Source organism: Sphaeramia orbicularis, unplaced genomic scaffold (genome assembly GCF_902148855.1).
Source record: "Sphaeramia orbicularis unplaced genomic scaffold, fSphaOr1.1, whole genome shotgun sequence".
In the NCBI taxonomy this organism is placed as follows: Eukaryota; Metazoa; Chordata; class Actinopteri; order Kurtiformes; family Apogonidae; genus Sphaeramia; species Sphaeramia orbicularis.
In genome coordinates, this window is record NW_021941589.1 from 286,350 (window position 1) to 298,627 (window position 12,278).

The 12,278-nt window shown below is 36.1% G+C and overlaps 1 pseudogene; it reads left to right on the plus strand.

Annotated features, from left to right (window-relative positions):
* Positions 1-12,278, plus strand: part of LOC115416305 (atrial natriuretic peptide receptor 2-like) — a 120,692-nt pseudogene that overhangs the window by 91,806 nt on the left and 16,608 nt on the right.

Here is a 12,278-nt window from a genome sequence, read left to right on the forward strand (position 1 = left end):
AGGAGAGAGAGACAGAGGACACACACCCATACGCAGAAGAGAAAAGAAAAACTACAAAAACACAACATTATCACAATGGACTCTATGCACAGCCTCACTACTTCCTGAACTTCAGGTGGGTTTTTCATTTCCTGTCTTTCATTATTGGACACACTGATTAATCCAGGTGCCTAATTAATCAATAGTCACAACAAGAAGTAACAGACACACCTGGATTAATCAGTGTGTCCAATAATGAAAGACAGGAAATGAAAAACCCACCTGAAGGTCAGGAAGTAGTGAGGCTGTGCATAGAGTCCATTGACACATCACAGCAACAGAATCAGAATCACTAACCCTTAACACTAAAATGAACCTAAATTCACAAAAATGCATAAAAATTCTTTTTTAAAAAAATGCTAAAATGCACTAAAATACATTTAAAAAATGCTAAAATGCACTAAAGTTCACTAAAATATACAAAATATATGGTTAAGTGGAAATTAAATAAAAAAAAACAAAACAAAACACAATGTTGAGAGAAGTGAAGTCAAAACCATCTCTGAGACATTTTAGAAGCAAAGATAACATTTTAAACCAAACTAACCAATACAATGATATTTATCCCATAATATAAAACTATATTATGACATTTGTCATTATTGTTTTGATGGAAAAGAAACTCCTGAATTCACTGTGTCCACATTGAACATCCCTCTCCTTTTACCCAGTGTGCAGGTGAGCTGAAACAAAGCCGTCACAAAGCTCTTCATGGTTCCTGTGTGTTATAAACCAACCGTTACACCCACATGAGCTCATTTTCTGCTGGCAGCGCTGAGCATTTTTCATAACTCGGAGCATTTTATCGCCTTTTATTCCGTCAGTGTTACTGGCTCGGCCTCCGCTGTACGATTAACAAGTTGTTGTTGCTCTGGCAGCTTCCACTGCCACGTTCGCCAAGAGGAAAAACTCCACACCGAGTCCACAGCACCTCAGCTTTCATTCATACAACAGGTTTTCAGTGTGGAGATGCTGTAGAGTCCGGTCCTCCAGGGATCCAACGTGTTAATTAGACTCATTCAGAGTTTAAACATTCATTTTGTTTACACTCCATTGTGGTTTTGTTGCTGTTTTGTCCATTTCTGGTCAATAATAATAATAATAATTGATTAGATTTCTATAGTGCTTTTCAAGGCACTTAAAGCACTTTGCATTATTGGTACATTATTCATTCACTCTCACATTCACGCTATGGTGGTGGTAAATAGGGGTGTACGGAAATATTGGTTCTGCAATATATCGCGATATTTCATTTCACAATACTGTATCGATATTAAAAAGTACTGTATCAATATTTTTTAGGTATTTATTCAAATGCAGACATTGTGGAGGTTCATTTTTATTTTTATTTTTGTGTTTTTGTTTTTTTTTATTTAACACTCTTTTATTAAATAATGTTAGTTCCTTTGTTGGGATCACACAAAAATAATGTTCTGATGTTAGTTCTGAACTAATAGAATCTGAACATTTGAACAGGATCTTAAACTGTAATGTCTGTAAAACAGAATTTCAGTTTGAACACAGGAACATTTTGTGATATAGCATCAGATCCTGTTGTGATCAAATAAACATGTGTTTAATATTTGTGCAGATTTCAGGTGTAATTCAATTCTTCAAGGAAATAATCATTTAAAAAAAGAAACAAACAAAAAATTGCCTTTTTTTAACAGAATCGTGATATATCGTATCATGATCCTAGTATTGTGATTTGTATCATATCGCCAGATTCTTGCCAATACGCAGCCCTAGTGGTAAAGAATGTTTGCATCCACAGACCAAACAAAGTAGGTCTGAATACACCCTTTATGTGACTATTAGCTGAGTTTTACCACTGACTGGAAATAATAATGAAAGAATTTAAAGAATGGGAACTAGTGACATGTTCAGGCCTAAACAAGTTGAATTCACTTTAAAAGGCAGGAACAGCTGCCATGGGTAAAGAACTGAAACTGACATGGTGTCCAAAGTGTTAATACTGTAACCTGGAAATTTTGTGGAAAACCAGATGGATGCCCATTGGCCCCTCCCATGACCTTTGACTGGATTTAAATCCCACCGCTACTCCGTGCAAACCAGTTTTAACTTGGATTGCGCAATTATCCCCTGCTCACTCATGCATGAAAACCTGGGTCTGTAAATTTGGACAAATATCCACCAATCCCCGACCTACCGACAACCAGAAAAGAAAATTCCAAAAACTATCAAATGTGGAACTGGGGGTAATTTTTCAAAATGTACAGTTTTTTTTTTATTCACCCTGTATTGTTGTTTGTTATTGGTATCGGTTATGAGTAGGGATGGGAATTGAGAACCGGTTCTTTTTGGAGAACCGGATCCTAGTAGCTCGCTTCCTTGGAATCGTTTGCCTGGTTAATGATTCTGCTTATCGATTCCGCCTTCGTTGCGCATGCGCAATGACGTCAAGCTTACGCTGCATTGTTTTGGTCAGAACGTAGCCAACATGGTGTTGAGGCAGAAACGGTCTAAACAGACGACACCAGGTCCAGTTGAACACTGACAAAGCTTCCATTTCTTCTAAAGGGTGGAATCCCTCCAATCTGTTCAAACATTTGTCCACAGCATGTGATTCATTTACAGGAATGTCACAGATTGGATTCGCTGCTTAGTGGTGCTTGTGAATGTGGCGGCAGAGTGAACGCCGGGCCCAGTTCTGGTTCCGGTGCGGGCAACAAATGTTGTACCCCCTCAAATGCAAGTTTCCGAAGGTAGGGGAAAGGAAATGAGGGGCACAACAACACGTATTAGAAATGCGGCGATAGAGGAATTAGTAAAGCATCTTAAGTTTCACTTTCACTCCACGCGCCCCCCCCCGCCCCAAACCGGGCCTGGCGTCATCTGTTATTATTATTTGTACATACTGTATATGTTATATTTTCTGTGCAGAGATGGAAATATAAAAGACAGTTAATGCAAACACATCTGTTTGAACACTTTTATTCCCTCACCCAATGAGAATCGATAAGAGAATCGGATCGATAAGCAAAATCGATAATGGAATCAGAATCGTTGAATTCTTATTGATTCCCATCCCTAGTTACGAGAAGCAGGAAGTTATCGGTTATCGGTAGCGTTGTAAAAACCAGCTGTCGTTCATCCCTAATTTGAGGGTTTAGTATCTTCTCAGAACTTAGACTTTGTCCTGGTTTTATTAAAAATGCTTTTTAAAGGAAGCCCCCGGTGCATCGTCGTCACGTTCCTCAGGTATCAGGTTCTAATGCATCTCCTCCAGGTTGTGTTTCATCCCACACGTGCAACCGTTCATGAAAAGCACATGCACACACCTTTTTCATTACCGCTTTTCAGCCCAATTCCTGGGATAATGCGTGTGGAAAACACAGTAATTTTCCAGGCTGATGTATTTTCCAGTATGCCATGTGTTGCCAATATTTGCATTCTATACAACTGTGACTGTGCCGACTGTCTGAATGCGGCACTTCTTTTTTTTTTTTTTTTTTCCCTTTTATTCTCTGTGTGCACTGCAGACATTTGCCCAAGGACATGAGTTGGTATTTAAAAAAAAAAAAAAAAACTACAAACACTGTTTTCTTTAAATGTTGGGGAAAGGCGTTCTCATGCAGAGGCATTTCTATTACAGTAAAGTCTTAAAAGGCCAACAGTTAATCCTCTCTGCTCTAATCTACTCACCACTAACCCACCATTTTCCTTTTTACTCCTTTTCCACCTTTTTCTTCTGTTTTTTTTTTTTTTTCAGAGAGGTTCCAGCTATGGCTCCTTGATAACTGCCCATGGAAAATATCAGCTATTTGCAAAAACGGGCTATTTTAAGGTAAGGCTTAGTGAGTTCTGACATTTTCAACTCCTGCGCACTCCTTTCCCACCCACACATGTGCACACTCGCAGAGAAAGCCTGAGAAAAAGCGCTGGAGAGTGTGGGCGACTTTAGGTAGTTTTAATGTGAGCTGCAGAATGCGTCAATTTTCTTCTTCTTCTTCTTTTTTTTTCCCTCTCTCTCTCTCTTTTTATTCACTCCCGCCTCGCAGTCTGGACGTGGCCATCAACTTGTTGCTGCTGTTAATTTATCCGTTTAATATGGGGGAGGTGTTGAGGATCTGTGACAAATACAGGCTGCTGAATAATGAGATAAATGTCTTTGTTTTCAGCCGCGTGACGCAGGTTTCCATATAAACGCTGATGCCACGGTACAGCCTGAACACCTCGCCGGCTATCAGAGGCGCTGATACACTTATGTCGTCTCAAATTCAACAAAGACGATTAAATCCGACACCGAGGCATGAAAAGAGAGAGGTGCAAAGTGAAAAAAATATCCTTGTGAAATTAACCCATAAAAACCCAAACATGCACTGTCTAATGATGTAAACTGTTTAATACCTGTTAATCCGCTAATCCTATCAACAAATGTAAGTAACTGATGTAAAATGCAGTTTGTCATAAGTAAATATCCAAAAAAAAAGCAAAAAACAGAAGTAAAAGCCATGGAGTTTGATAAATGACAGTGGATGGACACACTGAGCAAAAACTGAACTTAAACTTAAATGTAAATTGAAAAAAATAAAACAAGCAAAAACATGAACAAAAATGAATAATTTAACAAAATAATAAGAAATATGAAAAAAAAAAAAAAAAAAAGCTATACAAAATTGAAGAAAAAATTAGAAAATGGGCATGAAAATGAACAAAAACATATAAGAAAGTTTACAAAACAATATCAACAAGAGGAAATTAAAAATACAGCTTTGAAACAACCACAAAATACAGAAAATAAAGTAAATTTAAGTAATTACATAATAATCAATAAGAAAAGCACTCGGACAGCGCAGCCCCCCCCCCCCACCGCTCACCACCAAAATTTAATAATTTGTTCCTTGTGCCAGTATCAACATTTGCTGCAGATTTCCTGAAAATCTGTCCATAACTTTTTGAGTTATCTTGCTAACAAACAATCACGCACACAAACACACAAAGCAAAGTGATCACTATACCTCCTGGCGGAGGTAATAAAAACAGAGTTTGGAGTTCAGTCATTAATAAATGAACACAAAAATGTTTTGAAAATATCTGAAACTGAAGTGTAGTTGAAACTTGACTGATCTGAAGCAAAAACTGAACTTAAATGTAATAAAATAAGCACAAACATGAATAATTTAACAAAATTATATATAATATGAACAAAATTAGCCACAAACTGAACAAAACTGAGGAAAAAATAAATAGGCATGAAATGAACAAATCTGAAAATAATAAATACAAAATAATAAATAACAGAGAAAACAAGCATCAAAATGAACAAAAATTAAAGAAAGAAAAATAAATCAATAACAAAACTAAATAAAACTAAACTAGAATGAAAAATCCAAAACTGTTAAAACCTTGAACTGCTCCTCTGACGGGTTCACTTCACCCTGTTCTTTTACTGACTCACATGACGAAGCCGCAGGTACAGTTCATCTGACAGAAAAACCAAACTTTTCTCCACATCTACCTACAGACTTTTCCTCACTGTCTAACGTCTTCATGCTGCACCTGGGTCTGAACCAGGGAGGGGGGGGTCAAACATAAGGCTCGCCAAATGGTCCAGTCCACCCCATGGGATGAATTTAAAAAGTCCAAAAATTACACTAAAAATATTACCAGTCAAAGGCGTTCAGGGGCCACCTACAACTTAATGTGATATTAAGTAAAATAATGATATAATAACCTATGAATAATGACAAATCCAAATTTTGTCCTTGGTTTAATATGGAAAAAAGTAAAATTACATTATAAGAGTATTTACATTTACCATAAAATGTGACTAACCTGAACAAATATGGGAAAGCTGAAATTTTGTACGAAAAATAAGTGCAATTCTAACAATATAACACCTGTTACAAATGTTTTCTGCATTTGTAGATCCACTGTGAACTGTGAATTATGTTGTTAATAATAATAATAATAATAATAATAATAATAATAATAATAATAATAATAATAATTATTATTATAATAATATTTTTAATTGATTTATTTTGAATATGGAAATGATACAAGCTTCCTGATTGCTACTAACCGACATCTTTGCACAACATAATATAGAAATGAAAATTCAAGGAAGCATAAAATAATTATACACACAAAAAAGGAAAAGAGAAAAAGTCATATATGAAAAGGAGAAGAAGCACAGCTTATCGATTAAGCTTAATGATAACATAATATTGGTGAAATGACACTTATTTTTTCAAAAGATTTCAGGGTGTACATGATTGTTCAGGTTATTCACATTTTCATAATGTAATTTAACTTTCACACTAAACCAAAGTAGAGCTGAAACAGTTAATCGATTAGGTCAGGGGTGTCAAACTCATTTTAGTTCAGTTCCATATTCAGCTAAATTTGATCTGACGTGGGCCGAAAACAGTAAAATAATAACATAATAATATGTAAATAATGTCAACTCCAAACTTTTCTGTTTTAGAGCAAAAAAAAGTAAAATTACATTTTGAAAAGGTTTACATCTATGAACTATCCTTTCAAAAGATGTGAATAACAGGAACAAACTGAAAAAATCAGTGTAATTTGAACAATATTCTGCCTCAGTTTATCATTTCCACATGTACATTATAACTGACAGATCACAGTGGATCTACAAACAAACAAAACATTTAGTATCAGGTAGAATATTGTTAAAATTCTACTTCTCGTAAGACATTTCAGGTTGTTCATATTTGTTCAGGTTATTCACATTTTGTATGAAATTATACTTGGTTTTCGTGTAAATACATGAAAATATTTACATTTACAAAGAGAAAAATTTGGAGTTGTGAGTATTTATAGATTATTATGATAGTATTTTACTGGTCCTGCCCACTTGAGACTGAATTGGTCTGAATGTGGAACCTGAACTAAAAGGATTGTTCATATCTTAGTGTAATATTTGCATTTCACAAATTCATCCCAAGGGCCGGAGCGGACCCTTTGGCGGGCCAGATTTGGCCCCCGACCCGCATGTTTGACACCTGTGGATTAGGTGCTTGAAGTGAATGCAAAAATTCACGATTTGATTAATCGACTCGAATTGATTGAAGGGAAATATTCATTTGCAGTTTTCCTGAACTGAAGCTTCTTTGTGCGTCACAGTAAGCGTCCGTGTGAAACACAACAGTGGAACCAATGTTTAACAGCAGAGAAATGAAGGAAACAAAGCTTTGACTCAGGAGAATTGTGGTTGAATGATTTTTTTTTGGATCACTTTGAGTCGATTAATCGTTTCAGCTCTAAAACAAAGAGATATATTTTGGATTACAATTTATCGGTTATTATGCCTATTATTGTACTGGTCCAGCCCACTTTAGACCACAATGGACTAAATGTGGCCCCTGATCTAAAATGAGTTTTACACCCCCTGGTCTAAATGTACAGTTAAAAAAAAAAAACTGCAGAAAACTGCTTTTTTTAAGTGTACGTTTAGACCCAGGTGCAGCATCTTTAAATATTCAAAAGTCTTGTAAAGCTGAAGTTTACTGGCCTTTACCGGATTCAGGGCTCTGTCTGGTCTTGTGTTGTTCTCAGGGAAACCTGGTGGCCATCAAACACGTCAACAAGAAGAGGATCGAGCTGACCAGGAAGGTTTTACTGGAGCTCAAACATGTAAGTGTTCATGTCAGGGATGTTTTATTCATACAGTGTCTTCAGCTGCCTTTCCTCAACTTATAAAGTACAGGATGAGGTACATAACAACACAGGAAATGTTATTATCCTGAATTAAAGAGGGTTTTCTGGAAGAGCTGATGTCACCATACCAGTGGTTCCAACCTTTTTTGGCTCATGACTCATTTTAACATCTTGACCCCATTTTAACATTAACATATATTTTTGTTCTTATTGTTTGTTATTTTGTTGATTTTTACTCATTTTGGTTTAAAGTACAAGCAGTATGTTTTCTTATATTTTTTCTGCACATTCTCATTTTGTGCATTTAACACAATCATTCAACACTGGAAAAGTCGATGTATTGATCAAAAAACACATTTCCTTTTTAATTTAACCCTTTAGGACAGTGGTTTCCAACTTTTTTTGGCTCGTGACCCTATTTTAACATTACAAATTTCAGGCGACCCCAGTCTTTTTTTTTTTTTTTTGCTAAAATTAATTTGTTTTTGATCATGTAATAGTTTGCTATACTATGTTTCAAATAAAGGTTAATTTTAGAGGACATTTAGTCTATATAATGTATATTATTCTGGACGGAGGCAGTAAATCCAGGTGTAGATTACTGCACAAAGGGAGAATGTGATTTTCCTTGGTCAGGATATGTACAGTCAGTCCAGCTTGGATTTTCAAGGCTGGCAATTAATACTGAACAAACAAGAACTGAAACTATGAATTATGAAAGAGCTGCAGCATCTGAAACTGACCACAATGAACATTTGACAGGTAAACAGAACCACAGTGCTGCAGTTTCACAACCACAGTTTGTTTTTTATGTTTGGGATTGTCTCTGTCAACTCACAATATATTTTTTTAGTACATTTTTTAATTATTTTGATCAATTACTAGAAATTTCAGGTGACCCCATTTGACCCCAAGGTTGAAAAACGCTGTATTAGACCATAATTAACAGTTTTGTTTTGGGTTTTTTTTAACAAACACTTGAGGGTTTTTTTTTTTTTTTTTTTTTTGCATATTATCTCCATGCAGTTTTGTTAAAATGTGAGAAAACATCAGACTAGCCGCATTAAAAATGTTTTTATTTCATAGTTTTCACACAGTTTATCAGTAAATACATGTTTCTTTGCTTCTAAAATTAACTGCATGGTGTCCATCTGAGTGGACAGATAAACAGAAACACAGTGCTTCAGTTCCAGCTTCAGTTTGTCTTTTATGTGTTGTGAATGTCCCTGTCAACTCACCATATATTTTTTTATTAGTAAGGTTTTTTGTTTTTTTTTTTATCAATTACTAGACATTCCAGGCAAGCCCATTTGAATTCCAGATGACCCCACGTGGGGTCCCGACCCCAAGGTTGAAAAACACTGCACTAAAGGCATGTGAAAAACAGAGGAGAGGCCTGAGTCGTAAAAATATTACAAGAAATAACTAACATAACAAGAAAACGACAAAAAAAGGGTAATAAAAACACTGAAATGGAAAAATACAACAAGAGGAAAACAGTGTATTAATAGTCACTTTTCCATTGACCCTCAAAGTGCGCAAATAGAACTTGCGCATAAGAATTCATCTAATGGAAAAATATCAATTTCACCAAAACTTTTTCCATGAAAAGTTTTTTCACTTGCAAGAGGTGGCTTTTTTCGACGTAGCGAAATTGGTATATTGTGTAAAACTGTAATGGAAAGACAGCGTCAAAGACAGAGTCACACGAACAAAAAACAAAAAAAAAACCTGGATGTTGACAGATGTTACGACAGGAGAAGAAGAAGAGTTTTAAATCTGTGGACACACCAGGAAACCAAACCATTTTAGAATTTAGTACGAGATAAAGGGGTAACGAGCATTCTAGATTCAAAACAAGATATTTATGTTCATCGACATGTTTATGGAATGACTTCTTGTGACATCTCGCAATAATAAATAAATCATTGCATTTGTGATTTAGTGGAAAAACCAACATTCCACGCTTTTGTTTTTTCGACATTTATAAGTATCGGTAAAGTTTTGCGCAGATGTCCAATGGAAAAGCCACTGTGTGACAAAATAATGTAAAAGATGCAAGAAAACAAAAAATATGTAAAAGGACGTAACAAAGATGAAAACGACATAAAATGTGCAATGAAAAACAAGATGAAACCAATGTAAGAAGATGTAGCAAAATGAGAATGAGACAAAATACCAATATAAAAACAGCGTAATAACATGTAACAAGATGAACATGAAATTAAAAAAAAAAAATGCAACAAAATATAAATAATGTAGAAAGTGAAAATGACGTAAACTCTGGATATCAGAATTTTTAAAAAGGGGTTAAATATCTTAAATCAATGAAAGGATCAACAAGAGGAAATTAAAAAAGCTTTGAAACAAACACAACATATTAAAAATAAAGTAAAAGTAATTGCAATTTTCACAAATGACCAGAAGGACATGAAGAACATTTGTCATTTCTTGATATCAATAATTGGATATTAAAAATAAATTACAAAGAACTCTGGCACCTGGCAGCGTTTATTCCTGCTCCCCAGAGGTTGATCCAGTCTGATTTTAATTAGATGGTGACCTTTCTTGCTGCGCTTTTGCTCAGACAAAAACATTAAATACATTTTTTTAATCTGGTTTCAAAGTAATAATACAACTTCAGTCTGATGGTCACGCTTTTACAGATTTCACTTTCATTCATTTGGCTGTAAATGCATGAGAGAAAAGTGGTTTTGTTTTAAGCGCTTTCAGTGATGGTGGTGTAAAACGAACGGTACGCTCAGGCCTTGGGGGTTGAATTGTACAAACACAAACATTTCCATCTCTACTCGTCACATTCATCAGATTATTTATTCACTGGTTGAAATAAACAACTGATGCTTTTCTGATTGGACCGCAGGTGGAAGACCTTCAGACGAGGCTCACTCACTGCACTCGCTTTACAAAACAAGTGTATGAAAAAAAGGAGTTTACAATGAAAATCAGTCTCCTTTTCCTTTTTCTCAGAGTGGCTTTGTTCGTCTGTAGATGAACGTGTCAGACCTTGACTGAAGTACAATGTGGTGGTGATCATCCTGGAAACTCAGCTCCAGTCATTTACCAAAGTTTATCAACATAAACAGACTTTTACTCAGATTAATGGGTTTAACGCAGCGATCGATAGGACATGAACGACTGGGAGGACGCTGCGGCCAGCCTCGTCTTCGTCATCATTGTCTTCGTCGTCTTTATCATCATCATCTTCGGCTTCGTTATCATCGGTGTCTTTGTCATCATCTTTGTCATTTTCATCATCTTTGTCATTGTCCTCATCGCCGTCATGGTCATTGTCGTCTTGGTTGTCTTGGTCATCGTTGTCTCTGTCATCATTGTCATCGTCATCTTCATCATCATCATCATCTTTGTCTTTGTCATTGTCATCATCATTGTCGTCGTCTTCATTGTCATCCTCACCGTTGTCATTGTCGTCTTCGTCATCATCATCATGGTCATCTTCGTCGTCTTCGTCACCATCGTCGTCATTGTCATCTTCGTCATCATCATCTTTGTCATCATTGTCTTCATCATCATAGTCCTCGTCATCGTCATCTTCATCCTCATAGTCCTCGTCATTGTTGTCTTTATCATCATTGTCTTCGTCATTATCGTCTTCTTCATCATCGCTGTATTCGTGATCATCATCTTCATCATCTTGGCCATCGTCATCTTGGTCATTGTCGTCTTGGTCATCGTTGTCTTCATAATCATCAAACTTTATCATCACCATCATCATCTTCGTCATTGTCGTCTTCATCATTTTTGTCACCATTGTAGTCATTGTCATCCTCAGCGTCCTTGTCATCATTGTCATCTTCGTCATTGTCGTCATCATTATTTTTGTCATCGTCGTCTTCATCATCATTGTCCTCATCATTGTCGTCTTTATCAGCGTTGTCTTCGTCATCATTGTCTTCTTCATCATCGCTGTATTCGTCATCACCGTCGTCATCGTCATCATGGTCATCGTCGTCTTCATTGCTGTCATCTTGGTCATCTTCATTGTCCTTGTCATCATCCTCATCGTCATCTTCGTCATCGTTATCTTCGTCATGATTGTCTTTGTCATTGTTGTCTTTGTCATCGTTGTCTTCATCATCGTCATCATTGTTGTCTTCGTCATCGTCATCTTCATCATCTTCGTTGCCATCGTTATCTTCATAATTTTTGTCGCCATTGTAGTCATTGTTGTCATTGTCATCATTGTCATCTTCGTCATTGTTGTCATCGTCATTTTTGTCATCACCGTCTTCATCATCATCGTCCTCGTTATTGTCGTCTTTATCATCATTGTCTTCGTCATCGTCTTCTTCATCATCGCTGTATTCATCATCATCATCATCGTTGTCTTGGTCATCATTGTCTTTGTCAACATTGTCATCGTTGTCATCATCTTCGTCATCGTTGTCTTGGTCATCATTGTCTTTGTCAACATTGTCATCGTTGTCATCATCTTCGTCATCGTTGTCTTGGTCATCGTCATCTTGGTCATCATCAAACTTCATCATCTTCGTCATCGTCCTTTTTGTCATCGTTTTTGTCATCATTGTCATTGTCGTCATTGTCTTCAT